The sequence below is a fragment of the Aythya marila genome, assembly GCF_965140915.1.
Source record: "Aythya marila genome assembly, chromosome: 1".
Lineage (NCBI taxonomy): Eukaryota > Metazoa > Chordata > Aves > Anseriformes > Anatidae > Aythya > Aythya marila.
In genome coordinates, this window is record NC_139042.1 from 78913352 (window position 1) to 78930750 (window position 17399).

Here is a 17399-nt window from a genome sequence, read left to right on the forward strand (position 1 = left end):
TGACAGAGAAAATCTAAATGAGGAACTGTCTGCTACACTTTCCTCTAGAAAACAAAGTGGCAGATATCACTGATGTGCACGTTTGTTCTGCACCACAAAGGAGTAAAACGGAAGGAATTTTCCAGACTTCCATCATGAGCCCACTAAAAAGTATGGGTTTGTTTCTAAAACATTTCAGGTGGCAAAGAAGGGTCCCTTGAACTAAAGCCCTCTGGGTCAGACGTGTGGCACAGAGCAGTGGCTTTGTCCATTCCCAGCTGACACCATTGCTCTCTGGTTTGCCTGACTGGTTCGGCACTGCCTGAATGGGAAAGGCTGAAAGCTGAGCTGGGGCAGCCACAGCTATCTCTACGCACATGTATCTTTGGGTGCTCAGACTAAAGGTTTGTCTTGTCATGAGAGTAAGCACCATAGAGCTGTGTTTGGCTTGACATGTTGTTGTACATCATGCTGATGCAGATGGCAGGTGATTTCCTAGTATTTCCAAAGCGCTCCCCCCATCACTTCCAGCTATCCCCCCAGCAAACTGTTGGCATATTTTCCTGATGTGAAAATGAGGATAAACACAAAAGAAATACATTTCAAGTATTTTAAAATCACTGTCCCCAAGGGACAATGCAGGTTCCTGAAGCTTGCTAGTGTGAAACTGTGACATGGTGTAGGTGCTTGTGCTCGCTACACCAGGCAGACCTGGGCTAGAATGGGATTTTACAGGCAGTTTGACACAGTGTCTTTGCCTGCTACACCTCCAGGGGCTGAAGAGTCCAGAGGATCACAACTTAAAAAACAATTTAATTTACTGCCATTTTCCTGGGCTATGCGTCACAGAGAAAAGAGTCAACAGTGTGTTCATAGTCAGTAGCTACTTGTGAGAAGGAAATGTCGCTTGCATGTAAATGGAGGAGACTGGGTATGTAACAGCTCAGACGTTGCTCCCTCACTACCCTTTCTACCTAGACAGATCAAACCTATGTGACAGTAACCTAGTCTGAGGTGCTGACCTGTGCATCAGAGCAAATCATTGGATTTCATTTTTGAAGTGAGCAGAAGGCCTTTGAAGATGGGCACAGAGATTCTGCTTTACTTGGTTGAGCAAGTTTGGGAATGACCAAACACACATCAAGGTAATTTCCCCAAGACCAGGTGTTCTCTGTGACCCCATCCACCTGGGTCTCAGTGCAAGCAGTATAAGGAGGAACAAAGCTTTCATATAGCCCGGGAGATTGTAATCCATACATGCAGTGTATAATGACTTTGAATGGGACCTGTGGTCCTGGTAAAACACAAGATGTGATTAAGGGGCTTATCATGTACTGATACTCCATAAATATAAATTAAGAAGGATTCAGACTGTTCATAATTCATTTTGGCAGAATAATTATATATTTTAAAAGGAAAATATAATGGTTTGAAGTTACATACATACACTTGTGAAATAAAATTCTCAGAATGGCATTTCTTATTTAAAAAAAAAATAAATAAATAAAATGTGGGGAAAACTGTAGTTATGGCCACTTTTTAGAAGTTACCATGCTGGCTCTGTTAGAAATCTCTCCTGTCAGGTGCTAAGTATTCCTCCTTTGTCCTGATTTAACCACACTTTGTTCTGGAGCTTGTGAACTGTGGAGCTGAAGTCCTGCATTACAACTGGGCACTGACTCAAGATTTCAGTGAATGTTTATGTGGAGACTGCGTGTTGCTGGAGACTTTAGTTGGTTCCCATCAGCTGCAGATAAGGAGGCTTCCTAGGAATGCTTATGTGGCAGGTTACTATAGCACCAGACGTTCTCAGATACCAGGGTAGCAGGACCAAAGAATTGATGCACATATTACGTTGCATTTGTTCATGCAAGCTCTTGTTGTCTGGTATGAAACATTCACTACACATAGGTACTGTGCAATTACCTAAGATTAGAAACAGAGAGAGGAGATTCTGACATTATTCATGAATGAAGATAAGCCTAAGAATGGCAGTTAAATTGATCAAAAGTGAACTTCAGTGAACTATTCACCAGAAGATGTAAGGGCAGTAAAGAAACCACGGTAGATTCTTAAAAATTTCAGTTAAGGTATCTTTTCACACGTGTTTTTGTCAGGTTCACAAAACCAAAGGAAAAAGTCTCTGATGTGTAGGAGCTCATTAAAAAAGTAAAACAAAGAGTTCCTACATGGCAGTAGAAGTTTCTGTCACCATAAGTTCACTGGAAAACAGAAGTAAGGATTGAAAATAGCCTTCTTTTGGGACTACTACTATTCTACCCTAGATTCGTGACGGACAAGTATTTTTAGAAAGGTGTTCATATTCCTAACATGCTACCAATGTTCCAATTTTATGTTATTGCTGAACAGACCAATAAAAGCAAAGACTAAAAATGATGTAAATGTTCACCACTACTCCTTGTATGTTTCATTTTAGGGGAATTCAAAATCATGTCATCCTATCATTCTTTTTTTTCCTTCTCTTGATTTTCATGCTGATTTCAATATAGTTCATCTCAAAGACCACCAAAAACAATTAATTATACCACGTAAAGTTTTGGTTAACCTTGTTTTGAACAACATAATACATGAATCTATGACCAGTGGTTCATAATTTGAAGATAGCAATCACTAAAGTGGCATGGAAGGCTAGGATAAAATTCCCCAAACTGTAAAGCTATTTTCAACTTTAATGTTTCAAGTGTTTGTTCTGGATCATAGAGTGGCTGGGGTTGGAAGGGACTTTAAATCATCTAGTTCCACCCCCCTTGCCATAGGCAGGGATACCACCCACTAGACCAGTTTGCCCATGGCCTCATCCAACCTGCTCCTGAACACCTCCAGGGATGGGGCATCCACAGCTTTTCTGGGTAGCCTGTTGTCGCGTTAAGGGGTGTAGCTGATTAACCGTTACGGGCCCGGTCAGATTCAGGATACTGAACCAGTCGGACATTCACCAAAAACACATTAACTGTCTGGGGGTCCAGTCAGACATTCACCAAAAATGCATTAACGGCCTGGGGGTCCGTTCAGACATTCACCAAAAACGCATTAACCATCTGGGGGTCTGTTCGGACATTCACCAAAAATGCATTAACCGCCTGGGGGTCTGGTTAGATTCAGAACACTGAACTATCACGGATAACCACCCTCACCCTCGTTGCACTCAATGAGAGTTATCACAATGCAATCAAGTATGGTTTATTACAGCAACAGATAATCAGGTTCTTTTGGATTGCCGGCGATAGTGACTGTCTGCAAAAGACAGTCAGTATGCATAAAATACACAGGTGTTATAGGTGTTGTAGGTGTTACAGATGTTACAGGTGTTATAGATGTTTATAGATGTTACAGATGTTATAGATGTTACAGGTGTTATAGATGTTACAGGTGCGCAGCCTAGAAATAAATGCGTTAAAAGGATCAAAGACTCTATAGAGATTTATAAGCAAGTATTTAGATCTCACCCAAAGGCGTCCCAATGGGGGGGGAAGAGAGGCTCAGCCCGTCGACTGATCCCAGGAGTCAGGAGGTCCTAAGGATGTTGTCCTCAGGATGGTATCTCCCCTGACGGTGGTATCTTCTCTAACATCCCCTTTCTCTTGGGCCAATTTATATTATTTTCTATCTTTTAGGTGGAGCTTGAGTGGCTCTAGTCAAGCATATCTTAGTTATGATTGGTGTAAAGTTTTCCCGTCTCCGTTTAAAGCAATAGGCTCCGAGAAATTCAGAGCGCATGCTCAGTGAGGGGTGGTCGCACCTTGGAGGCGGGTAGCTTTTGGGATGGAGGTGTGTTTTGGTATTATAATGATATTATAATGAGCAAAAAGTACACTAGGGTACAGCATTTGTCAAAACATGACAGGTCTTTGGCTTAGGGTGGCAAAAAGTGCAGCTTTGTGCACAAGAACAATCGAGGCCCCATCTGATTACAGAGCCTAGCCGTGGTGTCTCCACTCCACTCTACGCTCCGTGCTGTTCCTTAGAGCTAGCACACCAAGTTTCCCCAGCACGATAGCATCAAAGGTTGGGAGCCTAGGGAATGCTCAGATAATGCAGTTATGCCCTACCCTGAAAGCCTCTTCAATGCTGTACTTTTTCCTTAAAAATGTGAATGTTAGTTTTATTTTCCTAGTTACTTCAGGCATTTACACCACACCTGTGCAAGAGCATCATCACCCTCTGAGTGAAGAATTTTCTCCTAACATCCAATCTGAACCTCCCTTCTTTTAATTTAAAACCATTCCCCCTTGTCATGTCATTGTCTGCCTGAGCAAAAACTTGCCCTCCACCTTTTATGTAACCCCTGTTTAAGTACTGAAAAACTGCAATAAGGTCACCTCTGAGCCTTCTCTTCTTCAGGCTGAACATCTCCAGCTTTCTCAGCCTTTCCTCATAGGAGAGGTGCTCCAGCCCTCTGAACATTTTTGTGGCCCTCCTCTGGATCTCCTCTAACAGCCCCACATCCTTCTTGTGCTGAGGGTCATAGAGCTGGATCCAGCACTCCAGGTGGGGCCTCACAAGGGCAGAACAGAAGGAGACAATCACTTCCCTCGCCCTGCTGGCCATTCCTCTGGATGCAGTAGACCTTCTGGGCTGCAAATGTACACTGCTGGCTCATGTGAAGAATCACTGAAAAAACGTGTTCCAAAAAAACAACAACAACTAAAAACTAAAAATTAAATTTAAAATTAAAAGCGAAAAAGACTGTTCTTCCAGTAAGTGAGGAATCATTCACTCATTGTTTGCAACTGTAAAAAGGAAGGGCATGTATGTGTAGAGTAATAGAACCAGCTGTGGAAGGGAAAATCAGAAAATTTCCCAAAGAAACTTTCTGCCTTCTCTCATTCATACCAGTGAAGAAAGGCCAGAGAGGCCTCAAGAAAAACTAATCCATTACCAGAAGGCTTAGCAGCGCAAAAGTTTGGGTGCACCACCTGAGCTGTTTCTGTTGTAGAGCATTTGCTGTCATTTAGGTCCTGTGAAGCCTGGTGTTTCTTGGTAGATCTAGAGTGGGAAGAATGTATTGAAGCTTCGTAATGTTGCATCATGAACTTTTAGCCACCCAGTCTTGAATTATTATGCATTTACTACCTTTGTGTATTTCCTGATTGGGTTTGATAAGTTAAAGCAGGATCATGCATAAATTAACATCTTAAATGAAGTTTTCAGTGGACTTGAGATTCCCCAGGATAACTATTTGAAAGCTCTGTAGCTTCCATACTGCTGCTGGCAAAATACTCTTATACGCTTCAGAGTCCAAACACATACCAGTAGGAAAGACCCTCAAAAAATGAAGTAAATCTTAAATGACTGTGATAGTAGTAATAGTAGCCCAAAGATATCTGCTAGGGAGTGGCATAAGTTCGGCTGCTCCACTGTGAAGAACAAGCCAAGGGGGCAAGGACTATTGCAGCACAGACTGGGCCAGGGTCTCTCCAAAAAGACGCTGTACCCCAGGACCTCAGCAATGGTGGGGTGATGATCACAGAATCAGAATCACAGAATTTTCTAGGTTGGAAGAGACCTCAAGGTCATCGAGTCCAACCTCCAACCTAACGCTAACAGCCCTCCACTAAACCATATCCCTAAGCTCTACATCTAAACGTCTTTTGAAGACTTCCAAGGATGGTGACTCCACCACTTCCCTGGGCAGCCTGTTCCAATGCCTCACAACCCTTTCAGTGAAGAAGTTCTTCCTAACATCTAGCCTAAAACTCCCCTGGCTCAACTTAAACCCATGGCCAGGGCTACCAAGATTTGGTTCCCCTACCGAACTGCTGGTGTCCCTATTTAATAAGAAGTTTTGCACTGGAAAAATGAGTCAACTTTCAGATACAACTGAAGTTTAGAATGCAGTATGTTATCTGAACTCTTCTGCACTAAACATTATTTCTGCAATAATCAGGGCTAAGTAACAAGGGTGTACAAATAGCAATGTAAGACTTTGCCTCCTTAATGTCACTGAGAAAGGCTTGTCACAATTTGATGCTATGGGCTCTCTAGCTGATTAAATAAAGCCTTTCTGGTGTGAGCTCTGCTACTTAAAAAAATAATAATAAATAAATAAAATCTAAGATAATTCACTGAAAGGATAATGGATACAATGCTAGAATTACACCAAGAAGAATTATCATTCAAATGAGAAATATGAGGTATGTATGACTGTGGAGGCATACTGTGCATATCATGGCCCAAGAAACTGAATAATATTTGACGTTTGTCTGCCCATATCTTTATCTCTTCTCCTTTTCATGTGATTTTGGTTGGATTTATTGTAAGTCAGGTCTTTCTTTCAATGTCCAGAATGAATCATTAGAGCAGAAAAATACTGATGTAGTTTTGCTTTCTATAGCAATTACTCCATATCTAGGAATAAACTGCATTGCAATGAGTGCAACATCTGAGGAAGTATTGTATTTCAAAATGTTACATTTGAGTGTATGCGTGGGAGGTGGCTTTGAAATTCAGACTGCTCCAGTAGAACAAAAAAGTCTGAGTAATGCTACTTGCATTCATGCTATTTCATTTTATTTTGTCTTTCTTTTTTATCTCTGTTTTTACTTTGCAGGGAAATTTATATGAAGGGACAGAATTCCATCTTGGTGTGCAAATGTGATTAGGTTCTATCTGTGGAACCATTTAAATTAGTTGTAGAGGGCGGACTGAAATACAACACTATTAAAACAGAAGGAAATTGTGCAGGTCTCAATTCCAAAGTTAATAACAAGTCCTGTCAAACTAATGCATATCTGAGCCTTGCTAATAGTTTTTAGCCTAGACAAATATTCCAGCTTTCAATTTCAGAAAACATTTGCCATTTGAACAACATTATTTTGGTTGTTAGGATTTATTTAAGTGAAAATTAGAGGCTAGCAAGGTTCCTTTCAAAAGGGAAAATCAATGGAATAAATGACACTAACATGCAACTGCAATCTGGTGAAAAAAAAAATGTATTAAACATTTTTGCAATGAAAAGTCATAGGCCTGGAACAGCTCAGCTTTCTAAGCTGATAACATTTTAGTGAGAAAATAACTTTAATAATCCCCCCAAACATCCTATGCATGCACAAATTATTAGATTAGGCTGTCCTAGTTATTTGGTTATTATGAAGCTTCTACAGGAATCACACCCAAACTACAGGAAAACATTGATTAAAAAATCCCAAAGCCTAAACATAGCATAATTACCACAGAGAAATAGGTGATTAAACAATAATGTTTAAAATAAATGACAGTGTTGAACATTTTTTTCTAAACTGTATTTTAATCATGTTAATGATTAAAATCTCTGTCAAGCCTTGAAGTTAAATAGACATACCAGTTTAAAACAAGGGAATGGCTCTTCCAATTAGGAGACTGCATCGAGAAAGAGGATGGAATGTCAGGGAACCCTATGACTTCGCAGTTTTTAAATTAAACTCCAAATTAATTTCATTAGATTCTTCTATACTATATTTCTAGCTTCCTACCTCACCCCAGAATGCTGAATGTGGCTTTTCAGATAGATTTGGCTAGTGGGTATTCTTTATCTTAGTTCCCTCTTCAGTGGATGGAAATTGATACCTCCAGAGAGAAAGTTCATTCCTATGGCCAGTAAACAGCTAAAGTAGATGGGATGAAGTTTACGAAGGAGCTGCCTATCTGTTCTGATGGTAAGCTGAATCCTGCTCCTATCATTCATATAGCTGAGGATGTTTCCTCTGACAGTAACAGTACCATAATTTCAAATTGGATAGAGAGAATAGCTTATGAACCACATAAGGCACTTCTTTATAGACAGTGAATGACAACATACCAGAGGCATCTAACTGATAGCTCCTTTTCTCCTCTTCATTGCTACTAAATCCATGAATCTTGCTTTCCTTTCTATGCAGCAGAATAGCTCTTATTTGAGCTTTAAAACCCTTTCTCCTCCCAGTCCAGCCCATGGCCTGATACAGATGTCATAGGAAGTAGAGGAGATGCATTGGTATTTTCTCAGGCTTGGGAAGGCAGTGAGGATGTACATGTATTTCTTTCTTCCTTGGTGAGGGCTGGTACCACAAAGCTTCCTATGGAACAACTGCCATGACTTTATTTTAACCCTTCCACAGCTACCAAGGTCTTTAAAAAAAAATAAAAATAAATAAAAGAAATTCTTTTTGAGATTCTGAGTGGTGTTAGGTGGTCTCTGAACAAGCACCCTGTGCACTGTTCCAGGATGTTCTCGCTGCAGCTCCTGAATCACATTTGGACTAGGGCTGGAGCTAGATATCTCCCTGCATATACCAGGAGCTATTCTGGGCATGAGCAGAACTCAGCTGCCCAGAAGACTTTGAAGTCAAATTAAGAAGGACCTACTCAATTTTGGTTATCTCCAGAGTTAAGCAGCAGCTGAATGAAGGCAAAGTATTTGCACTTATTATTGGACTTAAGCGCCCATATAATTTACCATATTAAGGGATCAATGGGATACTGGACTGAGAGGAAAGATGAATTAAACATTCGCCATTAGCTAATTGTTATTCCTTTTTACAGCCATTGGGTGGAAAAGAGTAAAAACTTTGGAGAACTGATGGTGATGGTGTTGGTTTTTTTTTTGTTTGTTTGTTTATTTTGGTTGCTTGTTTTGTTTTCCTTGAGAAAGGCCAAGAAGGGGACATTGCTTGAGTTAAAAGAAAGAATATAGTATGAAAGAGCAAATTCACAGAAAATCAGACCTCATACAGTTTCAAAAACACACTTGCCCTGTGTGAAGGGGATGTTTTTCTTAGGAATGAGATTGTGAGCATTTATTGTAACAGTGGAAAATCCATGTCACTGCACCTTACAAGTGCCAACAGGAACACTTCCTGTAGATATGTACTCTAAAAATAACAGCCCTCAGATAAGAATCATGGAATCACAGAATGGTTTGGAAGTGACCTTAAAGATCACCTAGTTCCAGCCCCCCTGCCATGGGCAGGGACACCTCCCACCAGACCAGGCTGCCCAAAGCGCATCCAGCCTGGCCTTGAACACCTCCAGGGATGGGGCATCCACAGCTTCTCTGGGCAACCCCGTCCAGTGCCCCACCAACTTCTGAGTAAAGGGTTTCTTACTTATTTCTAATCTAAATCTACCTTTTTTTTACTTTAAAACCATTACCCCTTGTCCTATCACTACACTCCCTGACAAAGAGTCCCTTCCCAGCTTTTCTATAGGCCCCCACTTTCCTGTAGGCTAAGAATGCAAAGGGCTCTTCAAGAGCTCAGCAGATCCTCTTTGGAGACCACCCTGAGCAGAAGAAGCTGCTAAAATACATGCTGGGGAGCTCTAAAGGTATTCACTAAAGACAAAAAGCCTTTGGTTAAGGTCGCTGTGTGCATCTCTCCCTGTGGTAAAGGCATATTAGCATCAGTCGGATGGCAATGATGGTGTTTGGTGGGATGTGCATAAAAGGGATATTGTGAGCATGTTTGTTGGAGAACCAGGTCTTGCTTGTGGCTTTTCTGTGATCTTCTGCAGTCACTTGGCAGCTATGGGTGTTAAACAGATGTGGCTTTGTTAGAAACAGGAGGCTTTGGGAGGCTCTTTTCCTTTGCTTGCCTCCCACATTAACACCACTTAATTTAATGCTTGTGCCTATGACATATGGGAGTATGGCTGAAAGGCTGTGCCCCCCTTCATCCCTGCTGCCCCCACATTTCAGACTGGGGTTGGGGCTGCCCTGGCAACAAAAAGCATGTTAAAGAAGCAGCCTTTAAATTTTAATTTCCATACTTTAAAGTGATTTTGTGTAGGAGTTTTCTGTACTTAAGCTTCCTGATGTGCAATCAATCAAAGTCATGGCTGCTGGAATAACATGAGATTCAAAGTACCTTTAGGCAGCATAAGTATTGCAAACTTGACAAACATGTTTACAAAATAAGCATTGTATTAGAAACTTAAGCAAAATCTCTCTTGCAGCTGCATATGCTGGAAAAAACAAACAAACAAACAAACAAACAAACTTAACCATGAGGATAACCTATACTGAAAAAAAAAGAACAAAACAAAACAAACAAACAAACAAAAAACTAAAACCTCAAATATTTTTCAATTTCTCTTCATTGTTTCTTATTATGTCAAAAACATAGTCATCAAAAGGGAAGGAGTAGGTATTATTAATCCACATTTTCTTCCTGTCACTTTCCCATTCTCTTCCTGATATACCTGACAATGATATAAATAGCCATCTTTTGCAAAATTCCATGGTGAATGATGGTGATGCCCAGTCATCCCCAGAAAGTTCCTGTGGATTTAGGCATATCTGTGGAATTGCCAGGCGTGTGGACCCTCTCACAGCCAGGTGGGAAGGATGATCTGGACTCCTAGTGTAGCCCTGGGAAGTGGGGTTGCTGTGTGCACACCTTAATTTCCCTGTTTATAAAAGGGATCTGGTAATATTTCCTTCCATTGTACATACTCTTTGGGAAACAGGTGGATGAGCTTCTTTGAGAGTCTTCATTAAGATCTTTCAGGGGAAAAAACAGAGAAATACTGCAAGTTATTTTGCAGTCTTTGAGTCTTATTATGTACAATCTATTCTCTACTAAAATGTACTGCTCCATGCAGAATATTTCTCTGATTTTCCTGTTTGTTTGTTTTCTTTTTCATCTCAAACCTAATGACAAGTGAGAAAATGTCAGTTCATATGAGAAACATTTACCAGGGTTCACCAGTCAGGCAAGTACTTCTCCACAGCTCTAATTAATAATGATAGAGCAAGTGTTACTGAAATTTCTGACATCTATTAATAACTTATCAGACATAAAGATAGCTCTTAAATATAATATGAAGTGTGTCTCTTTGTATTTCTAGCCATGTGTCACTCTTCACAGCAACTTGCTAGCAGGGTCAGAGAGAAGGACTTTTCAAAAGCTACAAGTATTAAAGTTGAATGAAAATGCTGTGTAACAGGGCAGAACAATCCGGGCTTCTATACAGGACTTATTTTGACCTAATAGGAGCCAAAACTGGATATTAAATGCTAATTTTGCTGAGCCATAATGGAATTGGAGCTTGTAATAACGATGTGGGTATAAAGGATGTAGGTGTGTGCTCCTGGTGTAGTCATTTATGCTAGCAGCAGAAAAAGACTCATGTTGCAAGAATCTGTAGCATTGGAAAGAAAGCTGAAGGTGGATATTACTATATTAGACTTATCAGTAAGGCAAATGCCTACAAAACAATTTAAAGAAGATAGCTGTTCATTTCTAATTATGCAAATAGAATCACTTACCTAGGCTGCTGCCGGTTTATTAAAATTTCCTGAAAGAGTTATAATTTGACCCTGATCTTCATGATTTAAAATTATGGCCAATGTGTTTTCTGAGGTTCCTTATGGCGGTCAAAGAGAAAGAAAGAGAAAGAGAGAGAGAGAGAGAGGGAAATAACACAACTTGCTTCAAAGCTTTGTTCATCTCTACCCAGTTATGGAACTGACAGGGGTAAAGTTATATAGGTTGTTATTTCTATATAAGTTGTTGTCTTTTCTTAAATAAGCTGGTTCAATTTTGCAGCTTCTTTTAAATTATAGCATGGCAATTGACTTATCTGAGTTTAGAATTGCCCCTAGATCAGAAAATCTGTTTCTTTTCTCTCCTGCCTTTGACATGTGCTCTGTGTGACCTGTAAAACTTTGGCTTGTGCAGTGCTCATATCAGATGGCCCTGTTGTCAGAAGAAAAGCAGAAAACATGCTTTGTGGCATCCAGGGCTGTGACTTCTGCAAGACCAAAAATCCCTGGAAGCGCCCCTTGAGCTGCTTGGCAATTTCTTTATGGGAGCATTGTGGGGCAGCAGCAAATTATGCTCTTGGTGAACAATCTGGATTTTGCTTCTTGCTCTGAAGCCCTTGGAGTGCAGAGAGGAGTATCAAAAGAAACGCCCTCTAACTCAGTGCCTGACACATGAAAGGCTGGGCAGTCTGCTGAAAGGCACTGAGTGTCCTTGTTTCCTGAAATGGTGCCTGTGTTAAGACCTTGAATCAGCCAGAGCTTTGAGGTGGATGTGCCTGTATCTTCTCCTCATAATTAGATGCCTCAAGAGATTAAAAGTTTTTCTGAACTTTAGAATTCCCCATGTTTCATTAACTATGTTCCATGAATATATCAGGAGAAGATAACTTTTTATTATTTTTATTTTTTTAAGCAAAGAAAGCTCAAAGCAACTAGGTAAGACTGAGCCGAAATTTATAGGTCCATAAACAACTCTCCTCCTGCCTCCCACATCCTCTATTCCAGCCATCTCAATGACTGAGTAGCAGAAAACTCAGTTTGGTCCCCTCTGGGTGTAAGGAAATTATGCTGTCCATCACCTCTGAGGCGTGTCTGGCTTTTCCACAGTGCAGTTGTTCCAGACCCCATATCATTAGGTCTTTCAAAGCTTCTCTGTTTGAACAGGATCCCTGAGGATGCAGCAGCCTCCTCTCCTTGCAGGTGGCTCTACCTGTCCTATTCACTATTTTACAGACATAACATGTGATACAAATCAGAAACACACAAAACCAACGAGTAAAGTGACCAGTATCACCTATTATAGTGCCATGCTTTCAGGAAGGGTATAATTCCATACACCTTATGCAGAAGCTTAACACATAGCTAATAGAAATAAAAGAACCAGAAATGATATTTTCCCTACTTTCTGCAAAGATGAATGTTCTTCACCGTGAATATTCACTGCGCAGTGGTGATATGCTCGGTGGATATGGAATTGCTAGCTCCCTCCAGGATTTCTCCAACCTGTTTGTAAGTGTCCTGGTTTCAGTTAGAACAGAATTAATTTTCTTCCTGGTAGCTGGTGGAATGCTGTGTTTTGGCTTGGGATGAGAAGAGTGCTGATAACACCCCGATGTTTTAATTGTTGCAGAGCAGTGCTTATACCAAGCCAAGGACATCTCAGCCTTTCGCTCTGTCCTGCCAACAGGCAGGCTGGGGGTGCAGTAAGAGTTGGGAGGGGACAGACACAGGACAGGTGACCCAAACTAGCCAAAGGGGTATTCCATACCATCTGACGTCATGCTAAACAATATATAGGGGTGGCTAGCCGGGGGGAGGGGGCTGGACTGCTCGGGGTTAGGCTGGGCATCGGTCAGCGGGTGGTGAGCAATTGCATTGTGCATCACTTGTTTGTACATATTATTATTAGTAGTAGTAGTATCACCATTGTATTATTATTATTATTATTATTATTATTATTATTATTATTTTATTTTATTTTATTATTATTGTTATTGTTAAGTTCCTGTCTTATTAAACTGTCTTTATCTCAACTCACGGGCTTCACTTTCCATTTCTCTCCCCCGTCCCTGAGAGGGAGGGGGAGGGTGAGCGAACGGCTGCGTGGTGGTTAGCTGCCGGCCGGGTTAAACCACGACAGTAAGGTAAGCATTTGTCTGCCAGTATGATGAAGTCAGCCTGCAAGCAGCCAGCAAGCTTTATCTTGCTATGGGGCAACAGACTTCAACAGCTCTTGAGAGAGTGGCATCAGAGTGACATGAAAACCATTTCCCTCGCTTGTGCTGCAGTGCTTTGAACCTCCAGGGCTGACGGCAGCCTTTCTGAGAGGTGTCTGAATGATCCTGCATATAGCTCTCCTTCTGTACTCTAGGCTGCTTCAGTCACTACTACTGAGGGTGTTGTGGGCACTTCCAGTGCTCAGCTTTGTGGACCTCTGATTCTCTATTCCTCAGAGAGTGTCTGAATGCTTTAACTGTAGCTGCAGATAGTCCAGAACAAATGAACCTACTCTGGCATTAGAAAATGGATGAGGAGCAAAGAGGTTTTTATAGGAGCAAACATTGGATTTTAGGATAAACTATCAAATAACCTTTAGGAAAAAAAAAATAAAAATCTGTTATGAAATTCCAGTACTTTGGCTCCAAACTAAGCTGCGAAGAGAAAATGGATGTGCCCTAAACACAAGAATGCCTGGCTAGAAGGCTTTTGCACAAATATTTTTCAGTGAGAAGTAATGATGTTCTTAGCTGTTGCCATATATATATATATATATATAATTATAATTATATATATATATAATTATATATATATATATATATATAATTGCACTAGATTTCTAACTGTGATACATATTGTGGCTGAAAATGACTTCACTCAGCCTCACTGCATGATGGCAAAGTTCTGAACAAAGCTCTTAATATTACAGTTCTGGAGACAATCTAACATTACAGTATGATTCAGAAAGTACTTGGATTTATAGCTCAGGTGAAAATGAAATTCTATGAAAAACACAATAACTGCAAACGAAACACAACTCTTGCTTGGAAACAAAGTCTCAGAATTTGGAGGGCCGAGTGTTACTATAAATCAACAGATTATTTTGTCTCTTGAATTGCTAAGGAGACAACTGCATTCTGAGTTGCAATGTTATCAACAGATCTTCAGTAAGCTATTACAAATAATCAGGATCTGCAGCAGAAAGTGAGCATAAAAGGTGACTTGGTCTCTTCTGAGGCTTGACAGGCTGCAGAGGTGGGTTGACAAGAACCTCATGAAGTCCAACAAGAAGAACAGCAAAGTCTTGCACCTGGGCAGTAGCAACCCCAGGCACCAGCGCATGCTGGAGGGCACCCAGCTGGAAAGCAGCTCTGCAGAAAATGACCTGTAGGTCCTGGTGGACATCAAGTTGAACATGAGCCAACAACATAACCCTGCTGCTAAGAAGGCTAACAGTATTCTTGTCTGTATTAGGCAAAGTACATGTATTTCCAGCAGATCAAGAGAGGTGATCCTTTATCTTTACTCATCACTGATGAGACCACATTTGTAGGACTGCATCCAGTTTTGGGCCCCTCAGTACAAGAGGAGATGTGGACATACTGGAAAAAGTCCAAGTGGTCCAAATAGGGTCACTGAAATGACCAAGGGACTGGAGCACCTTTCCTATGAGGAGAGGCTGCGAGAGCTGGGACTGCTCAGCCTGGAGAAGAGGAGGCTCAGAGGGGTCTCATCCATGTCAATAAATACCCAAAGGGGGGTTGCAAAGAAGACAAAGCCAGGCTCTTTTCAGTGGAGCCCAGTGACAGGACAAGAGGCAATGGGCACAACGAGGTTCTGATCATCAGGAAGCACTTTTGTGGTGAGACACAAGTGTTCCCAGTGGTTCTAGAGCGACACTAAAGGGAACATACAAGGATGGTTCATGTGTTGTTTCTTCTTGCTCCTTCATTCCATGTGTGGTCTACACAACTGGATCAAAAATGTGATTCAGTTAACTGGAGGTAATTGGTCAGACACCTCAGACTAAAAAGGACAAGTAGATCTTCATTAGTAAAGTGAACTAAAGGACTACTAAATTCCGAAGAACATGAACAGGAAAAAAAGGAAATTAAATACTTGTCAGGAGGTATTTCAAACCTGCTGTGTGGGCTGCTTCTACCACAAAACCTAGTGCAATATAAACCCTCAGTCCCAGCCTTTTTCTTCTGAAGATGTGGTGCACGTTGCCTGGAACACCCCTGTCAGTCTGGAACTGGTTGGTCAGACCTACATTGTGAGTCAGATGGGTCATCCCTTGGAGGAGTCCATGAGACATGATCCGGTTAATATTTAGAAAAAATAAAAAAATTAAAAAAAAAAATTATTGTATGAAACTTGCTAAATGTTGCTCTTCAAGCCCAGTTATTTGAATTCCTTATTCTCTTCCTTAACTTGCCTTCTTTATCCCATTTTGTTTCTCTCTATTTATTAACATTCAGACCATCAATTTCTTTCTGCATACATTTTCACCTTTGCCGTATTCTATTATTCCCATCGTGCATCTTCTTTCAATTCTGCATTTCCTAAAGTGCTTTACTGTACATGAAATATGACTCACTACCACTTACAATTGGAATTGGGTTGTTATCCCTCCTGAGCCTATGTTTTCTTCAATGTCACCTTTGGAATCTTTTTTAAGGAGACTTATTTTAATTTAGAATTCTTTTTTCTTTAAAAAAAAAAAAAAGTAAAAAAAAAGTGAATTCTTTGATGGACTGCATATACAGATTGTTTTGTTGCACCATTATTATTAGTTACATCTTGCTTCAACTATCCACACACACACATAAATGATTTTTTTCTCCCTCCCAGTTAAATCAGATGAAAGTAGCAATGCAGAATACTGAGACAGAAGAATCATTAAGAATGATATGTGGCTCAGGAGCAGTAACTAATCAAGTGATACTCAAGAAAGAAGCATATGTAGATACTGAGTAATGTGATGTAATGAACCGTCCTATTCTCAGTTGTTTTACTCAGATGTATTTAGAGTTAGTAAGGCAATTTTCTCTAACGAAAGGTTTTGTTTAATTTACCCATCTCTAATCTAGAGAGACTGATGGTCACAAAAATCAACCCTATTCACAAAAATAAACAAATGCCTTTTTCCACCAGATTAAACTGCTCAAAGTCCTAAGAAATACAGACTTTAGGAGTAGAATCTTAGGGAAGAATTAGAAAAATCAACTCTCTTCAGCAAAGACCAAGAGTTAAAGCAAAAAGGCATATTGCCCTAGGCATCCTTTTCCTAATTTTAGGTATTTGTTGTTTTATTCAATGAATTGGATAACTTTTAATGATTTACTTAGTTGTGACTATAATAGGAAATACAACATGGAGACAATTTGTAGAATGTTCTGCAGTCACCTAAGCATCAGCCCAGTTTTACTGATATAAAATTAAAAATATATATATATACCTAAAAATATATGTTTAGGTGCAAATGTTCTTGGTATTGATCACAGCAGCTACACTGCTGCCCACCAGTTTTGTGGTTCTTACCTGGTTGATGTGAAAGGAAGGGATTTGTTCCTATTGCTACAAAAATAATATTGTGAGTATTATTTGATACCAGTCAGGCACTGAGTCAGTTAACTCTTCAAAGGTCAAAGAATAATGAAATTTAGTGCAATTCTACCTAACTGGGTGGCAGGTGTAATGACTACATCCAGAATGGACGTGGCTGAGCTGAATGATGATTACTTTTCACTCAGGGTGACTTAGACAGCTTGGGATCTACAGAGCAAACAGAAAGGGTTTTCTGAACCTAAGTTAATGCTCTGTTAGAAAAAATAAAAAAAATAAATCAGAAAACTGTAATCACAGCAGAGAGTCTGGCATTCAAAAAGTAGGCATTTTGGCTGTATTCAGGTACATACCACATTGGCTTCTTATTTCAACTGAATCAGAAATATAAATTCTCCTTTGGTAAGTATCAGTATTTTACTCTGTTAATGAATTTAATGACATTGTTTCAAAATCCTGCCAGCAGCTCTTGCCAGCAATCATGCAATCATGGTTTTGTGGCTCCACTTTAATCTTCCTCATTTTTTTTCCTTGGTGATTGTTTTTATCCATGATTTTATGCACTGAGGAATTTACCACTTAGAGTCCAAGTAGACAAGTGAGCATTTAATGA

At 40.2% G+C, this 17399-nt stretch overlaps 1 protein-coding gene across 2 annotated transcripts in view; it reads left to right on the top strand.

The window, feature by feature from the left end:
* Positions 1–17399, top strand: part of GLRA2 (glycine receptor alpha 2) — a gene marked incomplete at both ends in the record, with an annotated part of 130177 nt that overhangs the window by 74578 nt on the left and 38200 nt on the right. The gene's annotated exons all lie outside the window — the stretch shown is intronic.